Genomic DNA, 19,131 nt, shown 5'->3' with positions numbered 1-19,131 from the left:
TAGTGTGTGTAGTGGAAGTGGAGGTGTGTTATTTTAAGTGTAATTTCCTAATTAGGATGTAAATGTGAATAAATTAAGTGGTACGAAATGGTTACTTGGCGCTGGTTGGGTCGAACATACAGCTTCGGATCTAAGAGTGCAACTCCTGCGGAATTTTTGTGCTGAACATGGTTTGATAATGTTGAGTAGGTTTTCTCTATACGTAAATCCAGAAACTGCAGAAAAATATTCAGGGAACCAATACCACTCGTTTAACCTCGGATAATAAATATCCACTGACAGCGATAATTGCTCGGCGCACCTGCTGAAAAAGCGTACCGAATGCATTATTGAACGAAATATATGACGCTGCCTGCAGCGCCATCTAGTTGATATCTGGGCATACGGCGCATGACCTCCGGTACTTGCACGGCACTCGTCGCCCTTGCTCGCCGCCGCTAATCCCGAAGGTCGTGCGCGACACATAAAGAGTCAGCGTGCGCTCGGCGAGGTGGCGCTTAAAGCAGAAAGCGCGCCCGCAAACACCGGTTGCGGCAACGTTCATCGCCGTGCGAATGCGAGGGTGGTCCTCTTTTTGTCGCTGCATTGTTTGGCAGGCAAAAATTTTTCGCTTGTCAACCAAGGTCATGAGTGCGCAACAAAATGGTGGCCGCTCAGGTATTGCGCCCGAATTCTTCTTCGTTGTTGACTTTGATATAAGCATATGCATAGTAATAGGAGTCTATGATTACTCTTCCCTTACGTTGACAGAAAATTACTCAAGTTCTGCCACGTTTGCCCTAGCGAAATACTTGTTTAACGGAGTTCGGCATTACAAGAGGCACCGAAAAATTTCAAAGGCGTTTTTATTTCTTGGCACCACATGACACGTGTGCTTTAAGCACTCATCATGCTCAGACGTTGCAAAGTGCTCGTTCCCTTCTTTACACAAGCGTGAATAAAATAATACACCTCTCTGACACCAATTGATTTTGGGGTACTTTAACTGAACACTTGATCTAGTGGGCTTCGCCGCGAAGGTTAGGCGCATGTACCAACTGTCATTTCCGTGTAATACCGTACTGAAATTTCCTTGTGATGCGAACTATCGTGCAGTTGTACTTCAAATTTGGTTAGTCAGTGTCGTCAGGCAATTTGCGTTCTGTGTTCTAATGCACCATTAACTGAGCCAGCTATGTTTATGCTGTTTTCAGCAATGCTTTCACAGGCAAAAGTGCGTTGTATTAGGTACGCAACAAAAATCACTCGTGAAATGACTTGCACGGTGGATGCCCCATATAAAGTGACTTGGAGAACCAGAATACATTGATTAGAGTGTTGTCGTAAAACTCATTATGGCTGCCTCAATACAGCACGCCTCCGAGCGCATTGTATTTGCTCTGCATGGCAATCACACCTACTTCTAGCGAAATTCACCTTCACAGGATAGCGCGCACTTACTACGAGGACAAAGCGAAAAGAACACGACAGCACAAGCGCTATCTTTCAACTGAGGTTTAATCAAGGAAAAACGGAAGATAAGAAAATAACGCAAAGTCCCACGCATGCATGCGTCACTGCGCAAAAAAAAAACATAACTAATCTATATGTCGCACATCACTTCAAAGCCTAACAACATGGAGAGGTAATAACACTTTTGTTGACCTTTGCTAAGCGCTAAACGGTGTGGCCAAGAAAAAATAGTTCTTTGGGAATGCGCCGGCAACAACTGTCGAGAAACGCCCGCCGTTCGCGATGCGCCTATGGCTGCTGCCAATACCAGGCAACAGGAAGCCTCGAGCTCACTCGTTCCCGCCGCCGTCCCGGCTGCGGGAGCCGCGGGGGACCTTCTCCGTCGGCGACGCCGCCGGTGGGAAGCGGCGCTCAGAAGCTCGGAGCTCAACGACCAGCTCTGGGCCGTCCGGCAGGCTGAAGATGCCGCCCGAGTTCAAGGACTCAGCGCCGCCATCTGAGGCCACCAAGACCAAACTGCCGGCCAAGTGTTAATAAAGTTTCTTCTCTCTCTCTCTCTTTATCTGTTAGTGCCTATGACGTCTGGCTCACACATCTTTGTCCTTCTTTTTTGATTTGAAAGGCCTCACAGATCTCCCTTGTAATCTAGTCCTTGTGACGTAATAAAACCTGCTCCGACAATTTTTTGCCAATGTGTTCCTGTCCCCTAAATGCCTCAAATCTATATTGCGGCTAAAATCTATATAGCGCACTATCGTCGGTATTCAGGAGTACAATTTGCATTTGGCTCTAATAGATTGGAAAATTTCATTTGGGCTTGAATTAGCTCGTAAAAGAAGTCTAAAACGATTCGAATGTACCGTATAGCAATATTTTGCGATAAAATAACATCATCCTTGTGCTTCCGTCGGTGCCGTCCTTCGTCGCATGGGCGTAATGGCGATAACCACACTAGAAGAGCGAGTGGTCCTTCCTGGCAAAAGCCGCACTATTGTGAACATAATACTGTAGCGCTAAATTCGAAAAGAAACACTAAGAGGCAAAAAGAAGTAGGAAAGTCGGCCTCTTATGCTTTATATTCGTGTTTTGCCCTACAAAATCACGTCCTTCAGAAAGTTCCAACTCGTCCTAGAAAAACTAATTGTGGTGCCTGTGAAATCCTGCTTTGTTGTTTGTAATTTCTTGCGAAATGTCGGCTTCGTTCAGTCCGTTCAGTCCATGTATAATATTTTCGGTAGCTCTACAATACCCGTGCATGACAGGTTTAATATCTACAGGCCCCTCACATTGGCCATATTCAGCCACATGGCGCTGATTCGTCAGCCCAATTTCTCCAATGTAGGCCTCTAGCGGTATGAAGCAGGAAGATAATAAAACATATGCGGAACCACGTTTGAAGGTACATAGTTCATCGCACGCAGATCGTCACATTGAGATTACGGGTAGTAGTGTGTCGTAACAAAGAAAAAATAATGTTTAGGGTTCGCCGTATAACCATGAACGGTACTACGCCAATGCATATACTAAAGCTTCGAAGCGGCCGTTATTGAATAACAAACAAAATAAAATCGTGGTGAACCTTGCTTATTTCGATCACAGAAACAAAACGGCCCAACCAAGACAACCAAGATTCAGCAACCAGCAACAAAAGTAATCAGCCGTGAGCGCAGCCTTAAAGGGGCCTTACTATTCCAACTAATCGCCGAATGGCTTCATAACAGAGTTTATTGCTTCGCTAATCGACTTTCTCAAATATTTTAAGAATCCGTCAAGTACAAGCGGAGGCGCATGATTTTGTCGCACGCTTTAAGTGCCTTCTGTCTCTTTTGCGATGAAAGATATGCAGAGGAAGGAGTGGGGGCGCAAACGGGCAAGAAAGTACGTTCGTTCGTCAGCGCGCATTATAGCCTCAACCGCTCTCTTTTTCTCTTCTTTGTTTTTTCTTCGAATGCGCGGCTTAGTTTCAGCGGGATCGCGAGTGAGCGCGCGGGAACGTCGCGGCGTCTGCGGTAAGCATGCAGTACACGATGCTTTAAATCAGCGAACGGCCGTGGAATTTGTGTTTATGGCGTAGTCATTTGTGTTCGTGGCATCATTTGTCGAAAGAAGAGCGAGATATGTGACGTTCTTTCTTTTTTCTAAAAGTGCCAAGTGCACTTTCAATGAAACTGAGAAAAACGCACTTTTTTCCTACTGACAATATGGTCGGGCCTGCTCCGACAATTTTTTGCCAATGTGTTCCTGTCCCCTAAATGCCTCAAATCTATATTGCGGCTAAAATCTATATAGCGCACTATCGTCGGTATTCAGGAGTACAATTTGCATTTGGCTCTAATAGATTGGAAAATTTCATTTGGGCTTGAATTAGCTCGTAAAAGAAGTCTAAAACGATTCGAATGTACCGTATAGCAATATTTTGCGATAAAATAACATCATCCTTGTGCTTCCGTCGGTGCCGTCCTTCGTCGCATGGGCGTAATGGCGATAACCACACTAGAAGAGCGAGTGGTCCTTCCTGGCAAAAGCCGCACTATTGTGAACATAATACTGTAGCGCTAAATTCGAAAAGAAACACTAAGAGGCAAAAAGAAGTAGGAAAGTCGGCCTCTTATGCTTTATATTCGTGTTTTGCCCTACAAAATCACGTCCTTCAGAAAGTTCCAACTCGTCCTAGAAAAACTAATTGTGGAACGTAAACACAATAGCAAAGCAACTAGGACACAAATAAACAGATTGGATGAGACCATATTGGTTGTTTTGTTCACGATTGTTGACGCAGCGCTGGTTTAATGAGTGTGGCTCAGTTTGATTGAAACAGATGCAGGATTTGGCTAATTTTTGATTAGATACCCTATTGAAAATTTGCCCAATGGTGGGCATGATGGGACCCACTACCCACCATCTTGGTGGATTATGGTACTGGGTAATGATGGACGCATGGTGGACAGATGGTGGGTGATGGACGGATGGTGGACAGATGGCGGTTGATGGACGGATGGTGGGTGGATACTGGGTGATGGACAGATGGTGGACAGATGATGGGTGGACGACGGGTGATGGACATGCTGGGTGTATGCTGGGTGATGGGCAGATAATGGGTAGATAACGATGGGTGTTGGACGCCTGAGTCAAAGTCGAGCTATGCAATTATTTACAAAAATAAGGCATTGTGCTTCTTAACGTGATTATAGACAACCTTTTACCATCGAGGTTAACGAGTTTACTTGCTGTGTCTACACGTGGCCAAGCATACAGCCACATGTTGAAGCAGCACGGAATCAATGAATGCATCTTGCACCAAATACTTGTTTATTTGTTCTCCGTGCTGCCATGCCTAACACGTACGCCCTGCTGGCTTGCTTCATAAAGTAGCTTCTTAGGAACTTGCAGATGGTAGAAAGGCAGTTTTCTTGAGGTAGTGCAGTCAGCCAGATTGGGTGTGCTTTGAAGTACTTTTCCAGGCATGCTAGAACAGAATTGAATAAAAACAAATAAACTGCTTTTGCTAAATTTGGAGCAATAACATCAATGAAACCAGTTGCAATAACTTTGACCAAAGGCTTAAACCATATCAAGTCAAATAAAAGGCAGCATGTATCAGTCCACATGTCCGTAACGTTCTAGTACATAGTTGATTGCCAAGGCTGGTGTGCAAACCCAATTAGCTACAAAGTACGTCAACGGATGTCCTCGCTGTGTGCTTTGAGACTCCATGTCGCTTTTTCTTATGCCAGCCATCTTTGACTAAAATATGCAATCAACCACTCTTTCCCTACCGAGTTTTTTTGTTAAAAAACTATAAAAATACCATTTTTTTATTTGCCCATTTGATTTCACGTGTCCCGAAACAACTAAAAAACTTTTTAAAGGCACTTTATTCGCAAGGTAAAAGAAAAATATTTTTTGAAAGTATGCGGAAGATTGGCTTCACTGCCCTGCAACACAGAAGGTGCCCTAATTTGTATTCAGTCTTTGGTGCAGAAAATGTCTTTGAAATTTAAAAAAAATAATAATGTGCGGGGAAAAGGAGCCCGTAAAAAAAGCCCTGGATGCATCGTGACGTTGGAGGTTTCTTTACAACTATTGCCGTGCACTGTCGATACGTTGAGATTCGGTGGTCATCCGAATCTGAGGATTTAGAAAAAAAGAATATTCTGTGTAGTCGCTGCCACACTTGCAGGGGCACTGATATTCTTCGTTCCACAAAACTTAAGCGAACAAGCTGAACAAAGCTGTTGCCGGCACTCGCGCATGTACACCCTTTTCTAATTCAAGCTGCGAGAATCCCGCCTGTCTTCAATAAAATGCATGCTTTGAGCGTGTTTTTATATTTTTTACTGCACTATCTGAGTAAGTCAAAGACAGCGCAGCAAACTGAATCAGAGTATCTTAATTGCAGCGCACGCAAACGCTTCTTTCAGCGTGGACAAGCCCAGTTCTTCGGTAGGAGCAGTACAAACCATGTACGAACTCAGATCGTCTGTGGTAGGAAACGGGTTAAAAAGATTTTAAAGAGAAAAACAACTTCTGTCATTTAGTGCAAACAACTTCAGAGTACCAACGACACCACTCTTTACGCGAGAAGATGCTTGGCAGGCGATTCATGAAAGACGGTAGGCATGCAAACTAGAACACAAGAGAGAAGTCAGGACAACACAAATGCTGACTAACCGACTAGACGAACAAAGTTTAGTCGGCGTTTGTGTTGTCCCAACTTCTTTCTTGTGTCCGTGTTGCATGCCTACCATCATTTATCATGAATCCCTACCAACTAGCTCTGCTTTCTGGCATTGGCAGCAAGACAATGCGCAAAAAGAAGATACACGAGGCGATGCTGCATAGACGTTCCCACACCAGCTCTCCGTGACATCAGATTTTGCCAGCGCCTGCTACGGGCAATAATCTTTACATTGTGTTCCTACAGACCCAAATCTTAACAAAAGGTTCACAGAATTTTAGCGAACCAGTGTGGCCAAAATACCAAAAAGACGTGATCTTCGCAACATCATGTTGACCTGTATGTGGTGAGTTTTAGCATGAAATTCAAGAAGTGAAACACTGGCCTTCATTTCCTCTTCTACTTATTTACCTATGAAAGTAAAATAATGACATTACAGACCTTAAATAATAATTTATTTGTATAAACTGATCTAAGGTTTCCCTTTAGTGTCCTTTAAGGGGAGACACTCCTCGAAATAACTTTTTCATTTCCAAACAAATTGCTGGTCTCAATAAAAGTTTATTCCTCCCCCTCCTTGTAATAGACTTGAAAATACACATACGCAAATACACATACACATATGTTGGCATCAGATGCAATTCGCTAAAGATTGTTTGTGCCAATACAAGTGCACTGGCACTTGAGTTTGCAAATCTAAGTGAAACAGCACAGAAAAAAAAGCTACAATGTATGCTAACGTCCTTCACGTCCAAGATGGTGTGAGCGTGTTGCGTTAGTGTGCCGTGAATGCGCTGCGTGCAGAACTTTCCTTTTTTGGCACGATGGGAAGGCATGAAATTTTATAGAAAACTTTGTGGAGGACAGGCACAGCTAACCACGTCATCCAAGTAAGGTGTATGGTTTTAATTGTTTATATTTTTTGTTCATATTCCTATGCTCAAACACAACGTGAAGACTAAAGAGTACTTATACTCAAATAAATAGATTACTCTGGTAGGCCATACCTTACAAATTTCATTATTCATAAGTGTGCTGTTTAACTGTATCGCTGTGAATGCTGCAGCATAAGAATGAAATCAAATTTCCATAAAGCGCAATTAAAAGAGGTTTAAATTGTTTTTCCCATGCTTTCTTTGAATCCATTACTTGTTTTTTTCATATGGTAGTGTTTAACGAAAACTGGGCTCGCCTATTGCTTTCCGTCCTCTTCGTCCGAACAATAGAAGCACTACTCGCTGAGTGCGATAAAAATAATGGCAACTAGGGGAAAATGTGACAAAATCAGTCTGAGAAATGGCAGAGATGCAAAATGGACACAGCATATTTGTTCAATATTCAACACAGGTCTTAGGCAACAAACATTGATGCCATTTGTCACCAGCACTGAATGGGCCAAACTGAAGTATATAATTGGCCTAACAGACTGCTTATGTCCAGCATGTGTAGCAGCCACTGACCTATATGCTTGGGTCCCCAAATTGAGTGCCATCATTGCTCAGAACAGCAGACGTGACGTTCAAACTAGCATCACTTTTTTCGTAGAAAGTGAGTGCATTTGCCGTAGTCTCGAACCCTCAGCACTCAATAAATAAAAGGTAATCATCTACTGACCAAAAGATTCTAATCAGGGCACCATCAGAACTGACAGTTGGGAGGGGTGGTACTGATTCATCATTGAAATTTTGCTGGTGTTGTTTTGGTCTCTTCTTCGTTCTTGTCTAGTGTATTAAATGATCAACCAGAACGTATACTTCGTCGACCATTCTTAAACATCACCAAGTTTGTGTGACAATGCAATCCTGCCACCCTTTCATTTATTATCATTGATATGTATCAGACAACATTTCTTACAAAAAGCCTCAGCATTACTGTGTTTTTCAGAACACCTTTCAGATCTTTGCAGGTGCATTTGTTGAATTTTTGCCTGTTTACTGTGGATCTACAGTGACGTGATGGCTGGATGATGTCTTCACACAAATTTCACACAAATGTATAAGTTCCGAGGTTATGTCAACCCTGCAATTCATTTCAAATAGATTGACTGTGAACAATAACCGAACTCCGAGATCTGGATTATTTTGCAGTTACAAGGTACTAATAGGCAGATTTCTCCTGTGCTGTTTTTGATGAGGGCAGATGTGCTGGCTAGAACTTATGAATATAAGTGCCTTGCAATGATGACACAGAAATCTTGGGCTTTCACATGCAGTTCAAAGGCTACCACACGTGCTCGGCATCATGTCTGCAGTTCGTACGGCAATACTGGACTCATGTTCAACCTATTCAAAGCTGGTGAAGAATATTTAGAATGACAGAAAGCTGAACAAATTGGTAATGATTCACCTTAAAACAAAGGTAGGCATGCAAACGCAGGCACAAGAAAGAAGTGGGGCCAACACAAACACCAGCAAACAAATGAAGAGGCATACAGTGGTGGAAAAGAAAGTGGACACAAATACCTTTACACGCATGAGCAGGGATAGGGAGACACTTATCAATCCGGCACACTTGGAGCTTTACGTGAGAGATAACACTTCAGGAATCTGATTTCTTCGTCATGCAAGTCAGCCGACAGATGGCTCACACATGCGGTTCCACTACTATCGATATGCCAAGCTTCTACCATTACAGGTTTTTACACTTCCACTGTTGTATGAAACTACGCATTCATTTAATTTTGGCGTGCATTTACACTCTCGACAATGCAAGATTATATTAGATGGTAAACCTCTAGTTTATGACTCCTGATGTTTCGTTAATCTCTGGTAAACATAGCGGCCCATTTGCTCTTTGGAGAAGCAGCAACAGCGAAGAGAAACATTATACCACACTTGTACCGCAATCGGTAAATTTTTGATGTGTTCTACGAAATGAATGTTAGTGCACTTTTGTCTATTATCTGTTTATTCTCTCTGCAAGGTGGCGCAAATCTTACGTAGCTTATTGGCAGCCGTAAAGAGAGCATTACCATGGTATGCACTTCTCACTTTCTTTAGCCTGTGACATAAGCAATGAGTATAAAGAATACCTAAGGCATGCTTGTTACTGTTAATTTTTGCATCCATGTTTGCACGTGACACAATCAGCTTCTTTAAACGTTCAGTGACAGTGGCTACTGCAAATCTAGGATAACCTGCATCTAATGGATGCGTAACCTGTGCGTTAAAGCTGGCCTTCATTTTGTGTACAGACTGGTGACAGATGAGTTAAAGCATGACATGAAAATAGCGTTTTTTTCTAAGCTTTGAATGCTTGGAGTTGAAGTTTGACAACAGTATTGAAGCTCCAGAAGAATACTGCTAACAAACTTGGTTTTCCTGAAATGCTAAGGAAATGCCTAAAGTTTGTATACTATCATTCTGAAGCAATACTTCAGTAAACTTTGGCCATCCTCCATTTAACTCAAATTGTTGAATCATTGAGGTAACCATGGATTCAAATTGGTAACCACAACAAAATATCAAGTAAGCGTAACATGCACAGAATTGAACTTGCATTGATTTAAAGATGCCCCAATTCTCACTGATTTATACCTTAGCACAGTTGACAAATGCTTGGAGGAGGCCTTAGGTAAAGATATTATTGAGGTTTTTCATTACGTAGACAATTACATGAATAATTTTTTGTAGCGGTGATAAACTTGAAACCGTGGTTACCTTAGTGAATCGACAATTTGATGTGATTGAACGAGGGCTGAACCTTTCTAAATAATTGGCTCAGAATAATGACAGAATAGTACAATTTCAGGACATTACCTTAGTGTTTCTGGGGAACCACGTGTGATGGCAGTATGCTCCTAGATCTTCAAAACTACTGTTCAACTTCTCATCCAAGCATTTTCTCACCAAGTCGTGTGTGCACACAATGAACACCAGCTTTAATGAACTGGTTAGGCATCTATTAGATGTAGGTCATTCTTGCATTGTAGCCTCGGTAGCTCAATGTTTAAAGAAGCACATTTTGTTACGTCTGAACGTGGTTGCAGAAAGCAATAGTAACAAGCGCGTCTTAGGTGTTCCTTACATTCAGTGCTTATCTCATAGGCTAAAGAAAGTGAGAAGTAGATAAGGCATTAATGTTGCCCTTATGGCTGCCAATGGGCTGGGTAAGATTTGCGCCACTGTACTGAGAAAGAGTGAGCCGGGAATAGACAAAAGGCAGACTCAAATATGTTTTTGCAAGACACACCCACTAGTTTACTGATTGCTGTGTAGCTCTGGTTTATAAAGTTCTTTAAAGCTGTGGCTGTTTCTACATAGGACAGAGGGGCTGCTGTGTTATTCAGAGATTAACGGAACGTAAGAGGTCGTAAACCAGTGGCTAACACACTAAATTATCTTTGCATTGTCGAGGGTGTATATGCACACCAAAATTCAATGAATGCAAGCTACTATTCGCTAGTATCGAAATCACATTTCTCTCACGTAAAGCCCCACATCTACCAGATTAATAAGTGTTGCCCCATGCGTGTTTGTGTCTACCTTCTTTTCAGCCGCTCTGCATTTCTTCAGCTGTTAGTCAGCAATTCTGTTGTCCCGATTTCTCCCTTGTGCCCATGCTTGCATGCCTACCTTCATTTAAGATGGTGAAGAGTGGCACGACTGTTTGCTGCTCAACCGCAGTCTTGAAGAAAATGTCCCCACATTGCTAATTCATGAAAATATGACAGTTTTGCAAGTGAACCACGAACACAGCTGCAGGATGTGAAACATAACATTTACCTGACTCTCGCTGCATGACTTGAGTAAGCATGGTGCTTCAGGACAGCTCCTTTGCAGATCTAGAGCAAAAACGCAATACAAAATATTAAACAAAAAATACAAATACATGTTTTTACTATAAAAATGCATATAGGTTAAAAAGCACGAGCTCGTATAAGCTGCTATTCACATATTTTAAAAGGTTTCCAAGAAATAATTCTCGAAGCATCCACAAGCTACAAACATAAGTAAATTTGATAAGATGCATCGTCAGTGTGTGAGAATGCATTTTGGCTGTTACCTATTAGGTTATCTGCGTGCAACTATTATAACAATACCTGGGCAATAAACTTTATAAATGCACTTCATCTGGCACTCTGAGACTACTAATATTTACAAACGTCGATGACATGGAAAGGTTATGCGGCTTTGAATGATGATCAACAGTACATACATGACTTCCCCAATCAGCTGTGAAAATGGCTCAAGCTATCGCTCTCTGTCAGCTAAATACACGGTGAACAGTTTTATTAAACCCCATTGCCAAGATAGCTGCTTGAGACATTGCAATGACATAGTCAACAGAGAAGCGCAAAATTATGTATTTCCAGGTTTGTTGAATCAAAAATAAAATGATACGTCGGCCACGCCACCAGTTTGCTTTGCGTTCGCTTATATGTATTAGTAGATAGGAGGTTGCTATTGCATATACTTCATTTTAGGCCAAAGACCTAGAAAAGTGTTCACATTGGCTCTGACTGCCTTGTTTCCTAGTGGCGTGTGTGTCATCTTCACATCTTGTCTAATGCTGTTTCATTGCCTTTTATATTGCACCAACCAGTGCAGTCCCAGTCAAGCACACTACTGATTGAGTTGTGCATTGCAATCATGCAAATGTGGTTAACAAATATCAGCAAAATAAAATGTAAGGCACAATTACCTAGACAAACATAGCTTGTTTTGAACGAGAAAACTGTATTTCATTATTACGCTTCCTCCACACAGATTCCGCAGAAGTGAGTCGCAAAAGATATGTTGTTTTGATGGGCAAAATGAAGTATATGTGACGCGCCTATTGACAGCCTTTTCTATAGAACATACATATTTGATATTTTTTTGTTTTTAGCTTTTGAAGAAACTGGACACTAATAAGCACACAAGCTAATGTGCATTCATCATGTCTGGCTGAGTAGCTATTCGATTCATGCAACATTTCAATAACAGAGCGAGTTTCATAAAAAGAGTGTATAAGAAGGTTACAGCTGTTGCTCATTGTAACAAGTTTGCTTGCCCTCTCCTTTTAGCAGATTTCTATAAAATACAAGAACCAAAGAAGGAAAATTGTAGTGATGCACCATTTGGCATAAGGCAATATGTAAGTGACTCATCGCTTAGCCTATAAAAATGACACCATATCTTAAAACAATGGTCATTCCTGCAGTGCCTGAATGTGCATTCTCATAAAGCTTGAATTCTTGCATTGTTTTAACACTACTTAAAAACTGATGATAGTTATTGACTCCAAATTCTTCCACAAAGAGTCCTATTCGCCCTTTAGAGGGTGGCAGCAGCCCACTTTCGCATACGCTAGGCACAAATAAAATCTGAAAACATATTTTTCTTGACGAACAGCCACCAGAGCAAGGTTTTGCTGCATGAGAATAACTAAAACTGAGATTTACGCACAACGCCAGCTGATAACCATCAGTCGCACTAAAGTGAGCACACACAGCAAGGGTCATTTTGGCCCGTTATATCTCGTGAACAAAGCAAATGAGGACATATGATATTAAAACCGTGTGTTCATTGACATAAGCACTCTTCACTAAAAATTGTCGTCAAAGTTGAGACCGGATTGTTTAATTTTATTTTTTGAAAATGAACTTTTTTGAAAAAAACTCGCTTCTTTAACTATTTTTTTCTTTTTTTGCGTTGCCCGTAGGAAAATGATCTTCCGTACAAATGTTGCAAAGGTTCTTTTCTATATTTGACACCGTTTTGAAGTTTCCGTTTGAAAAAGGAAAGGCGTCAAGGCGCCTTTCCTATTACAAGCTTAGCACACTTTTTTATTTCTACCGTGTTTGCCATTTTTTCACATCTTCCTTTTGAGAACGGCATAAAAAAAGCTTGGATGTAATTCACAATATTGCGTTTTAAAAACAGGAAAAAAAATTTGGACACGTCATTTACAGTTCGCGTTAAATTCTGCCGTGAAATCCGAAAACATTGCAGTGAGCAAAGACAGGAGGCCCGCACCGCCACCTCCAAATATTTTTTTGCCACGCCGGGAGCGTTTCTTGGAAATAAAATTTTCGGTTCAGTGCATTTTGAGTGTGCCCACATAAAACATAAAAACCCAGGCAAAACAAACATATCGACCAGACAGGCATGTTTGATCTCTCGTTGAATCACCCTGCTGTGCATTGCTGCTGTGTATTTGTGGAATGTGTTTTCTCACCAATGCTTGGTTCGAGGTCACCTAAAATACTATTTTATAAGAACAGATGTGCTCCTGTTAATTTCTGGGATGTCAAACTCAACAAATCCGCATCCCTTGGCACACGTCACTCAATGCATTAAAAAAAGTTTAGCCTGGCTGGTATAGATCCTAGCAGGGTATCTCCATCCTTGATCCAATTTCAGCGCTAAAGAAGTTGATATTATGGTACAGATTCACCATGGTGCCACTCAATGGTATCAGGCTGCCTGCAATGGGAGGAATCTCTTTGTCGTGTTCCACTTGGCATTCGTGACCAAAATCATATGGCTTTGAAGATGTGTGTACAAAGTATGGATAGGCATTGTACGCCTCAGGAAGCATTGCTTTTGTGTGCCTATCTGCAGCAAATGCATTTATGCCACGGGTATCTCTGCGCTGGCATTAGGTGTCGCCAAAGTACCACGAACATTCAACTCTAGGAAAGAATGTTCAGAGCCACGTGTAACGTTCAATGCAACAACAAAAGCAAGGATTGACTGCAAGCCTACTTGGTTCACAATGAGATGAAAAATGCTACAAGGGTCGATAGTGTGTGTAATTGCGCTTCTTGTTTTGCCCAAAAGTGCTGTAGCATTATAAAAATGAGAGCGCCGTGAGAACACCATCTAACTTTGAATATGTAGGAAAGCTTCAAAATGGTGCTCCAAGAACGTTCACACATGATGAAATGAAAACAGCAAAAAAGAATGAAATATTGCACAAAACATCACAAGTCATGTCATGATTGCCATAACTGGAGGAGGGATTTCAAGCTCCCTCAAAAATTTAAAATGCTGCATGTTCATATAAACACACACACACACATACGAACACAGCACAAAAATACATGATGTATAGCAAGACCGCTACCATTAAAAAATTTTCTGGCGAGGCCCCTGCATGGTGTGTATTTGTGTGGGGTATTCTGTGCTATCTTCATTATGACACTGTAGCAATAACACAAATCTCTTTGCTGTACAAGGGTGTATACATGAAAGCCAAATTTCCTGAATGTGGCCCTATTTCCTTGAATCAATGCGGGAATTATGGGCGGTGCCATTACTAAACATGCAAATGGAAACAGGAATAATAATAGATACACGGGGATACACGGAACAGCAACACAACACTGTAACTGGTTTCTAGACTTGACAAATTCGGCTGTTTTGGTGCGTGATATAGGTTGTTGTTATAGATTAAACTAGACCTAGAAATGGAACGACACACTTTAGTATTGAGCAGCTTCAGATCTAAATGCATTTTAACTTTGATGTTGATGTGTGGCACATATGTCCTATGTATTATCGAAGATTCCTACTCCACATTAGCACTCCTACATGTTCCTATGTTTGTGTGTAGCAGATGAAACTTATTGAACCTCACCACATGCGAGTAGTCACACATAAATCGCAAGTTTGGTCTGTGACAACAATAATGCCAAATTGTTTACAACAGAGCTGTGTCCTACCTGCATTTGTTCATCACTCAGGTTCACATCAGCACTGGCTGCATATGGTCATCACCAGCAGGGGAGGCGGCTGCAACAATTTCTTTGTTAAAGCATTGCCGAGAATTTGGCTGGTAATACAGGCTTTGAGAGAAAGTTGTGTAATAAGGCTGTTACCAGTCAACTCAGAGGTTATGCCAAGCAGGCATGGTCTCACGCAAACCATACACCGAATAATAGATGGGACTGACAAATACAGGGACATTTTTAACTTCGTTCATCATGGAACTAACACATTATGCACTGATTAGCTTATGTGTTAGACAGAAAATAACATGAGGGAGGTCAATATATTTCACTAATAACACACATCCTTGTCAGCCACATGCTATAATGGGCATTCGACAATTACCTATCTAAGAAAATGTGAATATATGTTATCTGAAATTTTCAAAGCCTCATCGTTCATGTGATTATTGCTCAATACACTTTCCCATAGATTCTACAGAATGAATGTCGACAGCATGTGCTTTGCTGCCTTCAACATAATTTATGAGAAATACACTTTGTGCTTGACGAAAATTGCCGAGTTTTTGCAGAATTTCTGTGGTCTACATGTCTTTTTACAGCCAACAAAGCTCCGCATGCCAGTGTTGCACAGAATTTCTGTGGTCTACGTGTGTTTTTACATCCAACAAAGCTCCGCATGCCAGTGTTTCACTGTGCCATATCAATGGATTAGCAGGGGAAGTTGGGCGAGTTGGTACGTTATCATATTCCGCTGAACGTTTAGCGCAGCATAGGTGAGGGAAGAATTGGATGACACTGCGCTCCATTCCTGGTCTATGCCACGTTGCAGGTTCAACGAAACAAGCCATGTGAGTGCCATATAATCTACCTTAGATGCAAGGTGGCTTGTTTCCGTCCTTAGCAACATACACAATGTGCAACCACATTTATAGCATACTTTATGCAATTTAGCATACTTTAGCAAATTAAAATTTATGGTACCATAACAGAGCCTGAGCTCGAGCTCGTGGGTATGATTACAGCGCTGTTTAAGTGGTGCTTTATGATACTTGCCGGAGTCATGGAAAACTGCAGTCCACCTATCGCTCCACCAGTAGAGCGCGAATAGCGTATGAATGGTTTTACATAAACGCACTAGCACATAAACACAGTAATGAGTGCTTAAAACAAGCTATACAGCTGCGGAAGTTAGGAAACAAGTAATATCAATCCAATAAAAGCAGAAGTTGAGGGTAAGATGGGAGCTTGAAGATATGAAAAATTCGTGAACACGGGGTGTTGCTGGCACCCCGTGTTCACGAATTTTGCACGTAATACCACTGTCACACGTAACTGCAATGCATGAACTCACATACAGTGCCGAGGGCAATAGCAAATTCAGATGAGAGTATGCTTTGCCAAATTAGGTCAACACGCATAAAGGATAAAAATGGGTGAAACTGAAAAAACTAAATAGTGTCATGCTGCAGAAATTGCATTTTCAGCAAATCCACCTTAGCTATTGCTTAAAAGACGACAAACAATGTCCAAGAGTGCTAACCTAAACGCTTTTGGCGGTCACGTTACTTAAGACGCACAAAATGCACGCCTAAAGAAAATATCTCTACATACACTTTATTTCTCCCACTGTACTGATTCACGGCTCATAGCACAAGACGGTGGCTGGATATCATTCCTTTAAAGCTCGTTCAAAAGAAAAAAATAAATCAAGCTTGGATTTCATTGCTTTACCCCAAGTAAGTTGACGAGTGTAAACTGCACGCATAAAACACATGAGGATGGTGTGTCTGAGAAAAATGTCTCCTTTCAGCAAATATTAACATAGAGCAGCGCGTGCGCACGAGCTAATTACCAAAACTTTATATAACTACTGATTACGCTCTTGGACAAACGTCGTGCGCGGGCACCATGCACACAACAACGATATGTCGAACCAACAAGTTATGCGATTTCCTTCAGGGACAACGCAGACTACAATAAGAACGACTGACAACGTACGAAGCGTAACATTCAAAATCACTTACCTCTGGCAAGAAAGCACGCTGGCAGCGTACGCTGCAGGATGACCGCCGGTTTTCAAGCGATGTGCAGAGCAAGGAACGGCCAAGCTACCCGCGTCCGGCTGTCCGCCGGTATAGCTCCCGAAGTGCTCGAACGTCAAGGTATTTTCCAGGCCCACAGAGCGTGTCGTCGAGTAAGGATTGCGGTGCTGCTACTCACTGATGTGTGGAAACATTTGATGAGGGCACGGTCTAAAGAGGGTCTCCAAAGCATGAATCACGTCCCTCGATCACACCGAACAAAGGAGTCGCAGAGAACGGAGTCGCACGGCCGGCATCTGGTGACTATTTGCACGCTGCCGCGCATCATACTCAGTGAAGAACTTGCGCTTACGTTAGTAACCGCAACACACAACACACAATGCGAGGTAACGCAGTAAAGGTCGACAGCATGAACAAAACTCGACACTACGACGCACACGCGAAATGCAGGACGCCGCCATGTCTGGGAAGAAGAAGAAAAAAAAAAAAGCGGCAGGACGATGGTGGCGACACTAGCGCCACCATCACCTCAGTTTCAGTTTCGGTATCGACATAAGAACAGGAAAATCGTGTGTACGTTGCTATAAATAGCTCAAACACGAGTGCTAACGCTGCAAGAAGGAAATGCGCTATCTTATATATTTGTCTCATCAATCTGTCATTGAAATTTAAAGCAAGTTATGCAGATGTAGCGGAATAGTTAGTGAAGTTGTTCAGGCGAGGTCGGCCTTTGACTGCGATGTGAAAATGCACATCATGCATTCACGAACATTTTCTCATGCAATTACATCCGCAGCTTAATGAATGTTTACCTTCAACCTTCACTTCATTTATTAATACAAAAGCGAGTCAGCTCTGAACCATGTGGTTCATTGCTTCTCGCTTGGTACAGCTCAACGCGTTTTGCTTCATCGCGGGGATAAAGCGGGGCGTTGACATAGCATTCCCATCACGCGGAAACACAATACAAAAGATAACTAACCGTGATTGCGTTTTTCGCGTGCTGTGTACGTGGTTCAAAATACACAAAAACGTTTTCATTTCGGTGCCCATGGGTGCACGTAGTACGCAGTGCAAATGTGCTGTACGATGTATTTTTGTGCCCTTTCTTAAAGCACGAAATCACACCGTTCGTGTAACATGCATTAGGAAATTGTGACACAGCTGCCACAAGTAAGTTATGAAGAATTGTGTCCGCTGTAAATGCGTGGGTAAGACAGCATATGTCTGCAGCTTCGCGTTGTGCCTTGGACGCTCTGTTTCACCAGTGCCGTCGCGTGCCCGTCGCGCGAAGGGCACACGTTACCCCAACATAATTTTTGATGACATCGGAGCCGTGGGAAATCCTAATATTGGAATAATGTGAACGCCCTGCGCGAAATTGTTGCCTTATTTCGAAGTGTTTGCTTAGACTTCATAGTCGTCAATCGCGAGCTGCTAGTGGTTATACTTGCAGCTCCCGCTCGTATTCACAAACGTCCCTTTCCTTACGCGTAAAGGCGGCCTTTCGTAAGGAGAACTTCAGGTAAAGTGAAAGAAAAGGTAAAGCGACCTTTCAAAGACCCACCTTAGGACATTTTAAGGGCACCTAACGAAAGACGCCCTTATCCGTATGAGTGACTGTTATGGGAGCGAAGCTATGCACATTTTTACACTTGAAATCATCCATTGATGCGCGTACAACTTAATCCTACAACAAAAGGTTAAATCAAGTGTGCATTTAAGCTACTGAAAGCAAATACCACTAGTGTTAGACGGGCATTTTGCGCGTTGCTAGCGTTGCTGACACGCTGACTCGTGTTGGCTAAACTTTCTTTTCGGCTAAAGACTAGCCGTCACAATAACGTGTTTGCTAAATTTCCCGTCGTTTCATTTGTGTACGTTCAATGCATGTGTTTGGGCTGGTGGTTGCACGGTACGTTTGCATTCCTAAGCTATAACAAAGTGAAGGGCGTTGTGTGCGGTCCCCTCGTTGAGCCCGGGCTCCTGCCTGTTTCCCTCCATTCGGCTTGCGTCCTCAAAGTAAAGGGGGACGTCTCAAGGCTGAATTCCCGTAATGTCCCCGTGTTGTTGTTGTTTGTGGTTATGTGGAGGAAGAGACGTGTTGTGTGGCCGTGTTCTGGCCGTTCTCGAGACAGCGGTAGAGAAACGGACGGTCTGTGCGAACCGAAGTGAATGCTCGTGAACGATGTGCCTGTGTGGTGAATATTACCTCCTTCTGAATGTTGCCTAATTCAGCTTTATTCTAATAAATGGGTAAGGTTTTCTCATTTCCTTACTTGTGTTTATTTACTTCGGTC

At 42.3% G+C, this 19,131-nt stretch overlaps 1 long non-coding RNA gene across 1 annotated transcript; it reads right to left on the bottom strand.

Moving 5' to 3' along the window:
• Positions 1-4,729: 4,729 nt before the first annotated feature.
• LOC119402177 (uncharacterized) lies at positions 4,730-17,363 on the bottom strand. The gene is made up of 4 exons (XR_005185660.2): positions 16,814-17,363; positions 14,781-14,850; positions 10,855-10,913; positions 4,730-4,918 (listed from the first exon to the last, which is right to left on the bottom strand). It is a non-coding gene; the product is annotated as an uncharacterized LOC119402177 (long non-coding RNA).
• Positions 17,364-19,131: the final 1,768 nt, after the last annotated feature.

This window comes from Rhipicephalus sanguineus, chromosome 8, assembly GCF_013339695.2.
Source record: "Rhipicephalus sanguineus isolate Rsan-2018 chromosome 8, BIME_Rsan_1.4, whole genome shotgun sequence".
In the NCBI taxonomy this organism is placed as follows: domain Eukaryota; kingdom Metazoa; phylum Arthropoda; class Arachnida; order Ixodida; family Ixodidae; genus Rhipicephalus; species Rhipicephalus sanguineus.
Note: the sequence above shows the minus strand (reverse complement) of the source record. Positions and strands in the feature narration are given on the sequence as shown.